Genomic DNA, 14,735 nt, shown 5'->3' on the forward strand with positions numbered 1-14,735 from the left:
TATTTTGGGGTGGTATTTTCAGATCCCCATCATTGTCTCCAGGGCAAAATTGCCCCCATGGCTGGAAACTGCTGTACTAGTTGAACTTTCTTTGCTTAGCTGATTCTTTCCTTCCTTCATTCATTCAACAAAGACTGGCTGAGGTCTACCCTGTGTTGGGCATTGTTGTGAGCATCTGGGACACAACAGGCAGCGATAGACAAATGTCGCTGCTCCTTGGAGCTTCCATTCCAATTGGCCAAGGGAGACACATTTTAAATAAGTGTCTCGGTAGAAGGGACAAAATATAAAGTGGGGCTGGGGGAAGGGGAAAGAGGGCCGGAGTAGGATGTGGATTGTCATTTTTAAGGCCTCATTGAGAAGAACAACTAAGCAGAGGTGTAAAGGAGGTGAGGGCATCAGCCATGCTGTTACCTATTGGAAGAGTGGCCCAAGAAGAGGGGCCAAGGAGACAGTCTACACAAACACTGTAGGGCTGGCCCATGTCTCCTACGCTGAAGGAAGCTTGATGTGGAGCCCAGAGCACCTGAAGCCAACAAAGGAAGGAGGAAAGAAATAAGAAACAAGGTCAGAGGAAAAGGTAGGACACAATCACCAGATCCCTGCAGGTCTTGATGGGGATGGTGATTGCTCCTTGTCTACTTACCAGGTAAGGGCAAGACGGTAGCATTGGGGTGGTGAGAAGTGGTCAAATTCTGGATATATTTTGAATATAGAGCCAATAGGGTTTGCTGATAGACTGAGTTTGTTCCCTAACCCTCTGCCTGAGGGCAGAGATGGTGTCTTTCTTGCTCTTCTTGCTGTGTGCCTACCACAATTTCTGGTCCACAGAATAATATTTAATAAAAAATGGACAAATGGGTGGATAGATAGGTGGGTGGATATATGGATGGATGATACATGAATGGATAGATGGGATGAATGTGTGGGTAGGAGGATGGATGGATGGATGGATGAATTAATGATTGGATGGGTGAGTGGGTGTGTAAGTAGGTGGGTAGATGGAGGAATGAATGGATAGTTTGATGGATGAATAAATGAATGGGTGGATGGGATGAATGTCTGGGTGGTTGGATGGATGGATGGATGAATGAATGGATAGGTGGATATTTTGATGAGTGAATACATGGATGGGTGGATAGGATGAATGCATGGGTGGGTGGATGGATGAATGAATGGATGGGTGGGTGGATGTGGAGGTGGGTGAGTGGATGGATGGATGAGTGAAAGGATGAGTGGGTGGGTGTGAAAGTGGATAGGTGGATAGACAGATGGATGGGTGAATAAGTGGGTGGGTAGGTGGGTGTGGAGGGTAGGAGTGGGTGGATGGATGGGTGAATGGACATTAAGTGCTCTAATTTGTTATAACCATCAGATATTTTACATATGAAGGTCCTTGACCACTGACAGGCACTTTTCAGTTATTTAACAAATGAATGAAAACTTTTAACCCTTTTTTTTGTGAGATGGAGTCTAGCTCTATTGCCCAGGCTGCAGTGCAGTGGCACAATCTCGGCTCACTGCAACCTCCGCCTTCCATGTTCAAGTGATTCCCCTGCCTGGGACTACAGGTGCCTACCACCACGCCCAACTAATTTTTGTATTTTTAGTAGAGAAGGGGTTTCACTGTGTTGGCCAGGCTGGTCTCGAATTCCTGACCTCATGATCCTCCTGCCTTGGCCTCCCAAAGTGCTGGGATTACAAGCGTGAGACACTGCGCCCTGCTCATTTTGTTTTTTAAATAAAGATGCTACTGAATTTCACTCATGAAAGAAGGATGGAGAAGGACATCAGTCATTTTGTTTACAAAGGGGAGCCACTCCTCTCTGTGCCTGCAAAGAGCTTTCATTCCCAGCAGAACACACAGAGGGCAGAGAAGGGCTGAGAGCCTTCCCCTTGCTAATCAGCCATGCAGCCAATGCACAGTTGCTAACTTCAGCCTCAGGGCGAGTCCCTCATGCCGGGTCATCAGCCAGGTAGTGGAAATATCACCGTTGGGCCCAGGCTTCCTGCAGGTCCTGCTCCAGCCGTTATGAATAAGAGCATCAGGGCTCATTCTGGCTCATAAAGGGAGCACAGTGAAAGAAGAAACCACTACTGCCTATGAAATCTAACAAATACAAGGTACAATTCTGGAGTAACATGTTGCTACAGCTAAGCCTGCTTTGAGTAGAAATGTTCACACCATGGGCTCAAAAGGCTCAGGGCAGAGTCTGCCCTGCAACTGCTCCCTGCAGCCACAAGGACACGGAGCACAGCCGTGAGCCACAAGCATGGCTCCACGTCTCTGCCGGAGCGGCCTGGACAGACACACAACTTGGGAACACAACGATTTGTCTCAAATGTGGTAACTGTTATCTTGTACCCAAGGTCCTGACTTAAAGTTGTTTCTATTGATTAATGTTCTCTCTTCACTGCATGTCAAGATGACACCAGTGATTCATTCATGTGTAGATAAAACATTTTTGTGTTTCAGTGGAAAACTGCACTGCCTATCCCATGTCCTCTGAGCTATCAGATTGCAGCCTTGCCCATTATCTCCCAGCTATTCTGAAACTCTTTGTGAATTGTAGGTAAGTGATAGATATGTAAACACTGTCCTAGCTGGTAGTGGTTTAGATTGACTTCCTCCTACTTTGAAAGAAACAATTTTGTCTCCATTTGCAATTCATCTCAACTCTCCTTTACTAGACATAGATTTGTGCTGTTTTGACCTTTGCTGTGAAATGGTTCTGACATCTGCCTGCTTCCCTCATATTATAAGCATAAAATACATCCTCTAGCAAGTGTTTATATTTATATCTGCGTGCTAGTCATGGTTTTACCTTTTTCTAAGAATTTCCTTTTAACACATTCAACAAATATTTGTTAAACAGCAGTTATGCACTGATATGGTTTGTCTGTGTCCCCACCCAAATCTTATCCCTCCCTTAATTCCCATGTGTTGTGGGAGGGACCTGATGGGAGATAATTGAATCACAGGGGCAGTTTCCCCCATACTGTTCTCGTGGTGGTCAATCCATTTCACCAGATCTGATGGTTTTATAAGTGAAACCCCTTTCATTTGGCTCTCATTCTCTCTCTTGCCTGCTGCCATGTGAGATATGCCTTTCACTTTCTGCCATGTGGCCTCCCCAGCCATGTGGAGCTGGGAGTCCATTAAACCTCTTTTTATTTATAAATTACCCAGTCTCTGGTATGTCTTTCTCAGCAGCATGACAACAGAATAACACATGCACCAAGGACAGTGGTAGGTCCTGGGGCTACAAAGGTGAATGACACAGTCCCTGTTCATAAGGCCATGGCATTTCCCCACCATAATAGAAAAAGGCTGAGAGAATACAGCAAATGCCTTCACTAATGCCTGCAGCTCACCTACCTCTAAGCTGACTTTGTAAGATCTGAGGCCAGACCGGTCAATATCAGCCTTATGTCCTGACTTGATGTCCCCAATGATTGATACAAGTCATATTTTATGTGGCTATGTATACTGCTTTTTAAAAAGCTATATTTTATAATTAAGGAAAACTACACGCTCATTGCAGAAACTTTGGGAAATCCAGAGGAGCATGAAGAAAGAAAATCCTCCATACTTCTCATAAATGCCAAAAAAACCCCAACACCCTCAGTTCCTCCCCTGACCACCAAGCAGATGCCTCTGCCTCCTCCTCCAGCCTCCTATCTCTTTTCCTTCTGAGAGTCAAACCTCTCAGTAAGGATGATCTGAACTGCATTTCCACTCCTTACCTCCTACCCACCGTCAGCCCACACCAATCTGCTCCATTACTCACCTAGGAGAGACACCTCCTGCTGAAGCTATCAGTGACCTCCTTTGCCTTAAGTTCAGTGGACACTTGTCTCCTCAAGGCTTTCATCCAATGCAACCCTGTTGAGGTTGAGAACTGTCTTTTTTGGAGAACACCGTTTTGCCCTGGCTTTTCCACTCTTCCATCTTTTTTGGATTTCCTTCATATTTTCAGTCTCTCTTTGCCACTCTCATGCAGTGTAAACCAAAAATGAAATTCTAAGGCCCCTCTGCAGCCATCTGAATGGATCCCTCTTCTTGGCCAAGGGCACTCCAGAGTCAACCTGAAAAACTAGTTCAGGCCATGATGGGAAGGGAAGCTGGGCATACCTCATTATACCCTCCTTCATTTTGAAATTACTGATAGAATAGCCTCTTTCAGTCTGATAGGAAACAGTTACAATCTATTCTCCCTGAAGCCTGCTGCCTGGAGGCTTCATCTGCACGATAAAGCCTTCGTCTCCACAACCCCTTCTTGTGATCCAGACATTCCTTTCTATTGATAATAATTCATCCAACCAATCATCAATCAGAAAATCCTTGAATCCGCCTGTGACCTGGGAGCTCCCACTTCCAGTTGTCCCGCCTTTCCACACTGGACTGATGCACATCTGCTATGTGTTGATGGATGCCTTATGTCTCCCTACAATGTAAAAGCCGAGCGTGGCTCCACCGCCTTGGCACACATTCTCAGGATCTCCTGAGGGCTGTGTCATGGGCCACTGGTCACTCATATTGGGCTCAGAATGAATCTTTTCAAATATTTTGTGGAGTTTGACTTTTTTTGTTGACAGATCATTCTTCTACCCAGTCACTCAATGTGGTGGCTCCTCAAGGCCTCATTTAGCCCTTTTCTTCCTCTCCCTCCCTCTCCCTCTTCCTCTTCCTCTTCCTCTCTCTCTCCCTCTCCCTCTGCCTCTCCCTCTTCCTCTCCCTCTTCCTCTCCTTCTGCCTGTCCCTCTTCCTCTCCCTCTCCCTCTGCTTCTCCCTCTCCCTCTTCCTCTCCCTCTGCCTCTCTCTCCCTCTCACTCTGCCTCTCCCTCTGCTTCTCCTTCTGCTTCTCCCTCTCCCTCTTCCTCTCCCTCTTCCTCTCCCTCTGCCCCTCCCTCTGCCTCTCCCCCTTCTCTCCCTCTTCCTCTCCCTCTGCCTCTCTCTCTCCCTCTCCCTCTGCCTCTCCCTCTGCTTCTCCCTCTCCCTCTTCCTCTCCCTCTGCCCCTCCCTCTGCCTTTCTGCCTTCCTCTCCCTCTTCCTCTCCCTCTACCTCTCCCTCTTCCTCTCCCTCTTTCTCTCCTTCTGCATCTCCCGCTGCCTCTCCCTCTGCCTCTCCCTCTTCCTCTCCCTCTTTCACTCCCCCTTCCTCTCCCTCTTTCTCTCCCCCTTCCTCTCCCCCTTCCTCTCCCCCTTCCTTTCCCTCTTCCTCTCCCTCTTCTTCTCCCTCTTCCTCTCCCTCTGTCCCTTCCCCTGCCTCTCCCCCTGCCTCTCCCCCTGCCTCTCCCTCTTCCTCTTCCTCTTCCTCTGCCTCTCCCTCTTCCTCTCCCTTTTCCTTTTCCTCTCCCTCTGCCTCTCCTTCTTCCACTCCCTCTTCCTCTCCCTCTGTCTCTCCCCCTGCCTCTCCCCCACCTCTCCCTCTGCCTCTTCCTCTGCCTCTCCTTCCTCCTCTCCCTCTTCCTCTCCCTCCTCCTCTCCTTCTTCCTCTGCCTCTCCCTCTGCATCTCCCTCTGCCTCTCCTTCCTCCTCTCCCTCTGCCTCTCCCTCTTTCTGTCCCTCTGTGTCTCCCTCTACCTCTCCCTCTGCCTCTCCCTCTGCCTCTCCCCCTTCCTCTCCCCCTTCCTCTCTCTCTTCCTCTCTCTCTTCCTCTCCCTCTTCCTCTCCCTCTTCCTCTCCCTCTGCCTCTCCCTCTGCCTCTCCCTCCCATTTTCCTCCTGACTCTGCTATGACCATTGCTTCAGCAGCCACACATTCTCCAAAGACCCCAACGATGTCTCCAGCCCATTCCTTTTGTATGTCAGATCCACACACCCAATAACAACAACTTGTGTTTGTTGGGGTCTTTTTCCTGCCAAGCATGTTTCCAGGCACTTCCTATGTATTATTTCATTTTATCCTCCTGACTACCCTAAGGTTGGCATTATTACTGATAAAAGTGTTTTACAAATAAAGACACCGAGGCATAAGAACATAAAGTAACTTGTTTAAGGTGACAGAACTAATGAGTGGTAAAATCAGGATTTAAAATCAGGTAATCTGACTCTTATGTCTACAATACTATGCTGAGATACCAGCTGACTGTCCCAAATATTCACCCATATATCTCAAAAACCCCTCCAGCTCAACATCTCCTCCTTAATCTAGACCTTATCCCGTGCTTTATAAATCAGTGAATGACATCATCATCCATCCATTGAGTGACATCTTCCATCCAGTGAGTGGTGTCACCATCCATCCAGTGAGTGACATCATCCATCCAGTGAGTGACGTCATCATCCATCCAGTGAGTGACGTCATCATCCACCCAGTGAGTGGCATCATCACCCACCCAGGGAACATCACTGGCTCCCATTTAGCAAATGGCACTGTCATCTTCCCAGGGTGTGGCAGTGTTATTCCTCCAGCGAACAGCATCGTTATAACCCAGTGAATGACATGGTCCTTCACCCATCTTGGGGATGGACCTGCAAGTCTCAACTTCCAGACTCCTCATTTCCTCACACTGGTTGATAAACACACATCTGCATGATAAAGCTCTTGTCTCCACATGTAGTGGAGATGACCACTAAAATACTTCTTGAAGCCCTCATGGAAGTGTGACCCTTTCTTTCAGAGGATTGTTTCAGTTTAAAAGTCAACAGTGATTTGTCTGGTTATTTGGCTAATGTCTGAACATAGGTGCTAGACCATAAGCCACATGAGATAAGAGTTTGAACTTCTTCTTGATCTCCAGCCACAAGCTCTAGGTGCTCAATCAATACCTGTTGGAAGAATTAACTCACGGAGTTTCTCAGTCTTTTATAGTGATAGTTAATGTAAGTAAAGGATACTATGTAGCCTGATTTTAAGTGTAGATAATGCCTTTGCAGTAGACAGAGATAGACAGAGTGAATATTATCAAACCAAACTGGGGTCTGCTAGCCCAGGGCAAGAAAACCAAACACGGACACTGGAATCACAGCAAGAGAAAGCCAAAGGGAGGCATTTATTGCAGGGCGCCAAACAGGGAGCACTGGGCAGCTCACGTTAAAAACCTGAACTCCCTGAGGGTTTACAGGTAAGGATTTTAAAGGTGGGGAGGCAGAGGTTACAGGCAAAGTCATAAATCAATATATGGAAGCTATATATTGGTTTGACCTAAAAAGGCAGGACATCTCAAATCTCGAATTGGAGGAGGACAGGTCATCGGTGGATCCAAAGATTTTCTGATCTGCAATTGGTGGAGGAGGTAAAATTTTGCCTAAAAACTTGGGATCAGCCGACAAGAATGTTAGCTCAAGCTCGTGGGTGTGGCCTCCTCCTTCTGAGGGTGCAGCCGCACAGGAAGAAACTGAGACCACAGAACCCCAGTCAGTGTCTGTCCTTGGTTCCCCCTTATCTGAGGTCTATGGGCCAGCGAATCCATTTAGTGGGAGTCTGAGTTTCTGACAAACAACTCAGAGACCGATGTGAAGGTTGTTTCTTTCGTTTCTATAGAGAACCAAAAATCCTCTTGACTTCCTTGGCTATTGTTTTAAGCTACTCTTAGGTCTTCACTTATCAACTTGCTCATTTACTTCTCAAGGTTAGCCAGGTGCCTAGAATGTCCCTGGAAGGAATTCAAGATTTTCCTTTATTTCCATGCTTGGGGGGTCCACAGGCCCCAACAAAAGGTCCCTGCTCCATCTCATGAACAGCAGCTTTAGTGTCAGATGTATTATTGTATCGTTATCAGTCTCAAGAAAATTCAGTGGCTCTGGCCCTTTAACATGAGATTTAAATTTGCAGAATATGATTTCTAAAGTTCCACAGGGATAAAAATAGCTATTGTGTTTCTTCCTGTTTCTTCAGTTTTTAGAAGGAAAAAAAATATTATTCATTTTATAGAGTGCCCAAATATTATAACTCACTGGCTTAAAACTGTGTTTGCATGTTTTGTTAATTGGCAGAGTCCTATTTCCAACTAATTTCTGTGTGAAACCATAAGTGAGATATTTTATCAGTTTAAATGTTTTAAAATTAAAATTAGTTATATTTAGGGATAAATTCAACCACTGAGAAAGATGAGGACATTCTAATAAATATCGAAATTACAACCAGGGATTTTATCTCTGTGGGGCCGCCGTGTCCATCTCGGCATCTCAGTGATTTCGGTCTGTGGGTTTTTTGTTGCACAGTGCGGAGACTATCTGGACGTTTCACCTAATTACTTGTTGCCTTGGTGAAACTCCATTGTGGCCGAGTCGTGCTGGGCAGATGCCTGTTTGTTCTTGCCATTATCTCAGCTTGAACACAAGCTGATTTACAGTTTTGCCGCATCCTCATTCCACCAACCCACCCCTTTCCAAATGAACTATCCCCCAAAGCATGGGCAGGTTGTCTATATTTTACTGAAGGCTTCTTGAAGAAATAAGGAAGTGGATTCACGCTGCAAACCACACAGTAGGAATGTCTTTAAGAAACTTAATGTCCTTTGTTTACTCTTTGCACCTGATTCTCTCATCTAATGATGTCAATGGTCACATATTTCTTTGTCCTATATCTTTTATTTATTTTTTGTCATGTTGGCCAATTCAGCTAATATGATTACAATATTCAGTGCTACGTACTGAATGCCCAAATCTCACATTTGATATTAACTTTAATCTTTCTGTTCCCACTAATTCTTGAGATATTAAATTTATTATATTAATTTTAACTTCTTCTTTGAAATTTATTAATTTTACTACATAAATAATAACATAAATTTGTTATTTTATTAAAAACGATCACCATAAAGCCACCAGCTACATTGCAGTAATAAACACTTGCTATGTTTTGCTCTGCTTAAAAAACAAAACAGAAAAACTCACATAGACATCCCTGCTCACTCAACAGCCTTCTGTGCCTGCAGACCACCCCTCATTCTCTTTCTTGTCTTTCTCTTGACAGGGTTTCTCCAGCCTTTTAGTCTGAGCCTTTCTCTCTTTCTGTCCTTTCCCCCTGCTTTCTCTCTCCCTCTGGCTCTCTCTCTCCCTCCCCACTCTCTTTAGTGCAGAAATAATTCAGCTCCTTAGATTCTCTGCCTTTGCATCCCACGCTCTGTCTAATACTAAAGGCCACCACCAGAACATGACTATTTACCCTGAGCAAACATGAAATCCAGTTGAAGAGTCACCTGCCCTCCAAGGCAAGGAGCATTGCAAATAACACATTTATATAGATTTCCCCAACAGATCTGTTGGCTGCTTAAAAAGCAGAGTCATCAGACATCTTTTTGTTTCAAAGTTTAATCTATGAATGTTATCTATTCTCCTACTCCTTCCGGAGAATATAAAAGTCAAAAAAAGAGCCTGTAAGATTTACAGTAAGTGTCAGAAACACCTATAATGGTATATAATCCTGATACCTGATATTTCCCAAGTATCTGTTGACAAGTAGCTGTTGACAAAGCTTGTTTGCTTGGCCAAAATTTAGCCAGGCTCATCTCCGTACCTCCTTTTAAAATCCAGTTTTTAGAAAAGAGCCTTGCTAAGTTAGTTTAGCCAGAATTCCCCACCCTCAATATCTGATTACCCTCAGTTGATACCTCATCCTCCACCATCCCCCAGGTGATGTCTGACCACCCTGGCCTGCCTTCAGCAAAAATCCTGTTAGGTTGGTTGAGTCAGAATTCCCCTTACCCCAGAACTGAGCCCAATCTCTCTCCTCTACTGCAAAACCCCATTGCAGTGGTCCCCACACCAACACAATGGTCTTGAGTAAAGTCTTCCTTACTGTGCTTTAATGAGTGTCAATGAATAATCTTTTCTTTGACACGCTGCAGGGTCATACATGGATCTAACCAAGCACAAATCCTCTATTGACCATAATACTGTGTACAGAAGTTAGCCAGTTTCTGCAGTGTTGTGAGAAAGGACATTAAAATGCCCAAATTATAAGTGGATACTTGCAAGGTGAAAACTGCTCAGTCAGTGATATACCTAGAAGTTTAAATGAATGAGGGTCGGGGGAGCAGATCAACTCTCAGCTTACCCAAGTTCATTACCCAAGATAATCTACTGGGAGTGTCTTCAATAAGTTCAATCTTAGTATTGAATACATCTCAATACAAACTTTGTCTTTATAACGTTTCAGACTTCAGAATTTCATTTGTAGCACCTCAGAGGTGCTTGTATGCCACCCTGGCATCCCATAGAATACAGTTGAAGAATAAAGAAAGTGGGATAAATTAAGCCACTGTTCAGCAAATACAGGACTAGAACGAGAATAGGTGTTTCATATATTCGCCTTTTAAATGTCATCAATTTTTGGAAAACGGCTCATCTGACTTGTGATATAAAATATATTTTATAAAATAGACATTTTCAGGCAGTGTAGAAATAGATGAAGAATCACTTATCTAGCACTTGTGAAAATATAATCAAACTTTGCTTTTTGAGTTTGGTGTCAAGAAAACAAAGTTCTTTAAAGTCACTCTTTCTTCGGTTCGCCACTGGGATTAATCTGGAGGGTCTGATAGAATGAATTCTATGTGACTCATATATTTCCTGAGCATTTATAACTCTCACAATTTCTTTTAATCACCTTCATGCATGTAAGACAGATTCGTTAGGCACAGAATTTGAGTATACAACATTTACCTTCAAAACCCTATGGACATTGCACACTAAGAAAAGACAACAATTAACTTGATTTTTTCCCTTCTTCTGTTGTCCCTCCCTGGACTCCCTCCGTCTGCCCACTGGGCTGCAATATCTATGACCTTCTCCCTCCTCATTTTCACCTTGGTGACTTCTTTCTCTGCATTTTAGGAGATTGACTCATTTTTTCTTCACATCATTTGTTTAATTTTCCAAATGTCATTTTTGCTCTTTATTCCCTCCAGAGCTGATTTTAATTGTACAATTTAATACGATTTTATAAATTGTGAAATGTAGTATGGCTACAAAAAAAGTGGATGAAATATGAATGGATGATTAAAAGTGCTAATGTAACATGAATATTCATTTACCCACCAGTGAAGCCAAGAAATAGCTCATAGTCATGAATGACTGTGCCCCTTGAAATGTGTTCTTTCTGGTCTCAATCCTCTGTTTACACCTCCCTTTTATAACCATACCCCAAATTTTCTGTTAACCTTTCCCTTGGTTTGATAAATATATACGTATGTATTACTTAGTTATTCCTGTATTTATTTTTGTCAGTTTTGAAACTGTATGTATACAAGTAGACTAATACTCTGCGTATGCTTCTATGAATTTATTCTTTTACTTTGCATAAAGACTTGTCCATATTGATGCACATGGCTGTAGTTTATCATTCTTACTATTATACATTCAGTGGTAGGTGGCAAGTGCCTGTAGTTCCAGCTACTTCATTTAACAACTGGCTCTCCAGGTAACCAAAGCTCTGATCTGTACTGTTTACCCATTTCCATGGTGTAAATACCTCCAGCACAGCTGATTTCAAGCCACAATATAAAGCCACTTCAAGCAGAGTTGGGAAGAGAAGTACACAATTGGCTCTTGCAAGACAGGATGAACTGGCTCAAGCTATCACTCTATATGAGTATTTCACTGTGACAATCTACAACTTACTTATCCATTCTACAGTTGATGGAGGGCTAGGTTGTTCTTAACTTTGTTGCTATTATAAACAGTGCTATTAAAAACAGGTTTGGCTATCCTTCCAGTGCATAGGTACAAGTTTCTTCATGATCTAAACTTGTCAGAGGCTACGAGCATGTTCAATTTATGGGTATATAAATTTATATAAAATATAAACTAGGTAGTTTATATTTTGGATGCTGTTGCAAATATCTTTTTAAATCTAAATTTCTGATAGAAATTTAGAAATGCAATAGAATTTGCCTACAGATTTTATATCTAGAAATTTTTACTAATTTCTTCTGGTAATTTAGGTATTTAATCTGTGCATTGCTTCAATTTTCAATTTCAGCCTTCTTTGTCAATACTGTTATAAAGAGTCTGGCTCTATTTCTGATGTTTGCTCCCAGATTTAACCGTCCCTCTCTGACTTCCTCTTTTACCCTATGTCTGAGATCCGAGCAAGCTGATAAAAAGACAATAGCCTCTCCAGGGCCAGTGGTGCAGATCAACAATTCCGTCTCCTTTCCCACATTCTGCAGTCTCTCACAGTTAGGCACAGCCCTGTGACAAGTTTCAGCCAATGGCTGTGAGTGGAAATAAGTTGTGTCAGTTATAACCAAAAAATAGAGGAACCAGCACTCCACTTCCGGCTGTATTTCCCCTGCTGCTGGGATCCATTATGGATGATGTATCCACTGTCAGCGCCAGTCCCTGAGTGACTGTGGTGGTGAAGGACACCTTCCACTTTCTCACTGGTCATGTTGTGTGAGGCAGAAATAAACCTGTGAGGTTTAAGTACCAATTTCATTCAGGCTTAATAAATACACACTTATATTAAGTCTTGACATAAGGCTAGGTTTATTATTTATTCTTTAAGAGTATCTTCACTATCTGGGGACATTTTTACTTCCTTATAAATTTAACATTCATCTTTCTATGTTCCATAAAAAACCTTGGAAGGGTTTTGAATAGAGTTTAATTTGGGCAAAACTGAGAGGTGGTTATTGAATTTGTAAAAAATATCTTTTATTAAAATTCTATAATTTTTCTCTCTGAAAAAATGTTATAATTTTGTTAGGTTTATTTCTAGGTAGTTTATATTTTGGATGCTGTTGCAAATATCTTTTTAAATCTAAATTTCTGATAGAAATTTAGAAATACAATAGAATTTGCTTATAGATTTTATATCTAGAAATTTTTACTAATTTCTTCTGGTAATTTAGGTGTTTAATCTGTGCATTGCTTCAATTTTCAATTTCAGCCTTCTTTGTCAATACTGTCATAAACAGTCTGGCTCTATTTTTGATGTTTGCTCCCAGATTTAACCGTCCCTCTCTGACTTCCTCTTCTACCCTGTGTCTGAGATCTGAGCAAGCTGATAAAAAGCCCTGGGTGCTCTATCCTTTGTCACCAGCTGTGAAGTTCAAGCCACTAGGCCCCCAGCCCCACCTATATCAATGTTCAGATTACTTTTATCACATAACTACAATAAAAACCCCAGGTCAAGGCAGGGCGCAGTGGCTAATGCCTGTAATCCCAGCATTTTGGGAGGCTGAGGCGGGAGAATTACTGGAGCCCAGGAGTTTGAGACCAGCCTGGGCAATATAGTGAGAGCTGGTCTTTACAAAAAATACATTAGCCAGGTGTGGTGGTGCGTGCCTGTAGTCCCAGTTACTCGAGAGGCCAAAGTGGGAGGATCATTTGAGCCCAGGAGGTTGAGGTACAGTGAGCCGTGATCATACCACTGCATTCTAGTAAGGGCAACAGTGTGAGACCCTGTCTCAAAAAAAAAAAAAAAAGAAAAGAAAGAAAAAAAAAAACAACCCAGGCTCTGCTCTCCCCAGAAAGCCTCAATAAGTGAGTAATAAGCCTTCCATAACCTATTTTTACAGGCATGGTGTTATCCATCCCCTTTGTGAATCTCAACCACATTTTCAATAGGGAGCTCATGGCCTCTCTGCAGGGTAACTACAACACAGCAACATTTTTGTTTCTTTCATTCCAATTTTTATGTCTTTATTTTTCTTGCCTTATTGAACTGACAAAACTTCTTACTTATAAAGTTAAAAATACAAGCGGAACAGTGAACATCATTATCTATTTCTTCACCATTAAGAATAAAATTTGCTATAATATTTTTTTAAGTTACTCTCTACCAAATTAAAGAAGTTCCTGGATTTTCTAAGTTTGGTATGAAGTTTTGTCATGACTTGATGTTAAAAGTTATCAAAAAGTTTTTTTCTGCGTCTGGTGGGATAATCATATGATTGTTCTCTTTTAGTCTATTAATGTGGTAAAATGCCTTAGGTAATTTCTCAATACTGAATCCACCTTGCATTTCTGAGATAAGTCCAAGTTGTTTGTGGTTTATTGTAATTTGAAATCATGCTGGATTAAGTTTATTAATATTTTGTTTAGGATTTTAAAGAAAAAGATGGGGCTGTAACCTTCTTTATACTGTTTGATACAGATGTTGCAATTATGGTTGTGCTAGTCTCCTCAAATAAATTTGCAGGCATTTTATCTTTTTCCAAAGTTTGATATATTTTAAACATGGAATTATTGCTTCTTAAATATTTGCTGTGGGATTTTTCATTTTTCATTTGTTTACAATTTTTAATGTATTGGAATGTGTGTGTGTGTGTGTGGTTTTTTTTTTTTTTTTGAGATGGAGTCTCATTATGTTGCCCAGGTTAGAATGCAGTGGCACAGTCTTGGCTCACTGCAAACTCCACCTCTCGGGTTCAAGTGATTCGCCTGCCTCAGCCTCCTGAGAAGCTGGGATTACAGGTGCGCAGCACCACACGCAGCTAATTTTTGTATTTTTAGTAGAGACAGTGTTTCACCATGTTGGCCAGGCTGCTCTCGAGGTCCTGACCTCAGGTGACCTGCCTACCTTGGCCTCCCAAAGTGCTGGCATTACAAGTGTGAGCCACTGCACCCAGCCTGGAATTAATGTATTCATACTATTTTCTTATTAGTTTTCATATCATAATTTTATCCTTAATATTTTTTATGTGTACTTTTTCCATCTCCTACATGAACCTTGCCAAAAATGACCAGTTCTATTAGATATATTTAAAAACCAACTGTATTAGTCTGTTCTCACATTGTTATAAAGAACTACCTGAGACTGGAAAGTTTATAAAGAA

General features: G+C 42.4%; 1 long non-coding RNA gene across 2 annotated transcripts in view; it reads right to left on the bottom strand.

Annotated features, from left to right (window-relative positions):
• The window catches only part of LOC134760070 (uncharacterized), a 29,387-nt gene that overhangs the window by 12,503 nt on the left and 2,149 nt on the right, over nucleotides 1–14,735 (bottom strand). The window contains exon 2 of one of the 2 annotated variants that reach the window (XR_010136956.1): nucleotides 415–526. The exons of the other annotated variant lie outside the window; for it this stretch is intronic. This is a non-coding gene — a long non-coding RNA (uncharacterized LOC134760070). The remainder of the gene's footprint in view (nucleotides 1–414; nucleotides 527–14,735) is intronic. 2 annotated transcript variants of the gene reach the window in all.

This window comes from Pongo abelii, chromosome 1, assembly GCF_028885655.2.
Source record: "Pongo abelii isolate AG06213 chromosome 1, NHGRI_mPonAbe1-v2.0_pri, whole genome shotgun sequence".
Taxonomy (NCBI): Eukaryota; Metazoa; Chordata; class Mammalia; order Primates; family Hominidae; genus Pongo; species Pongo abelii.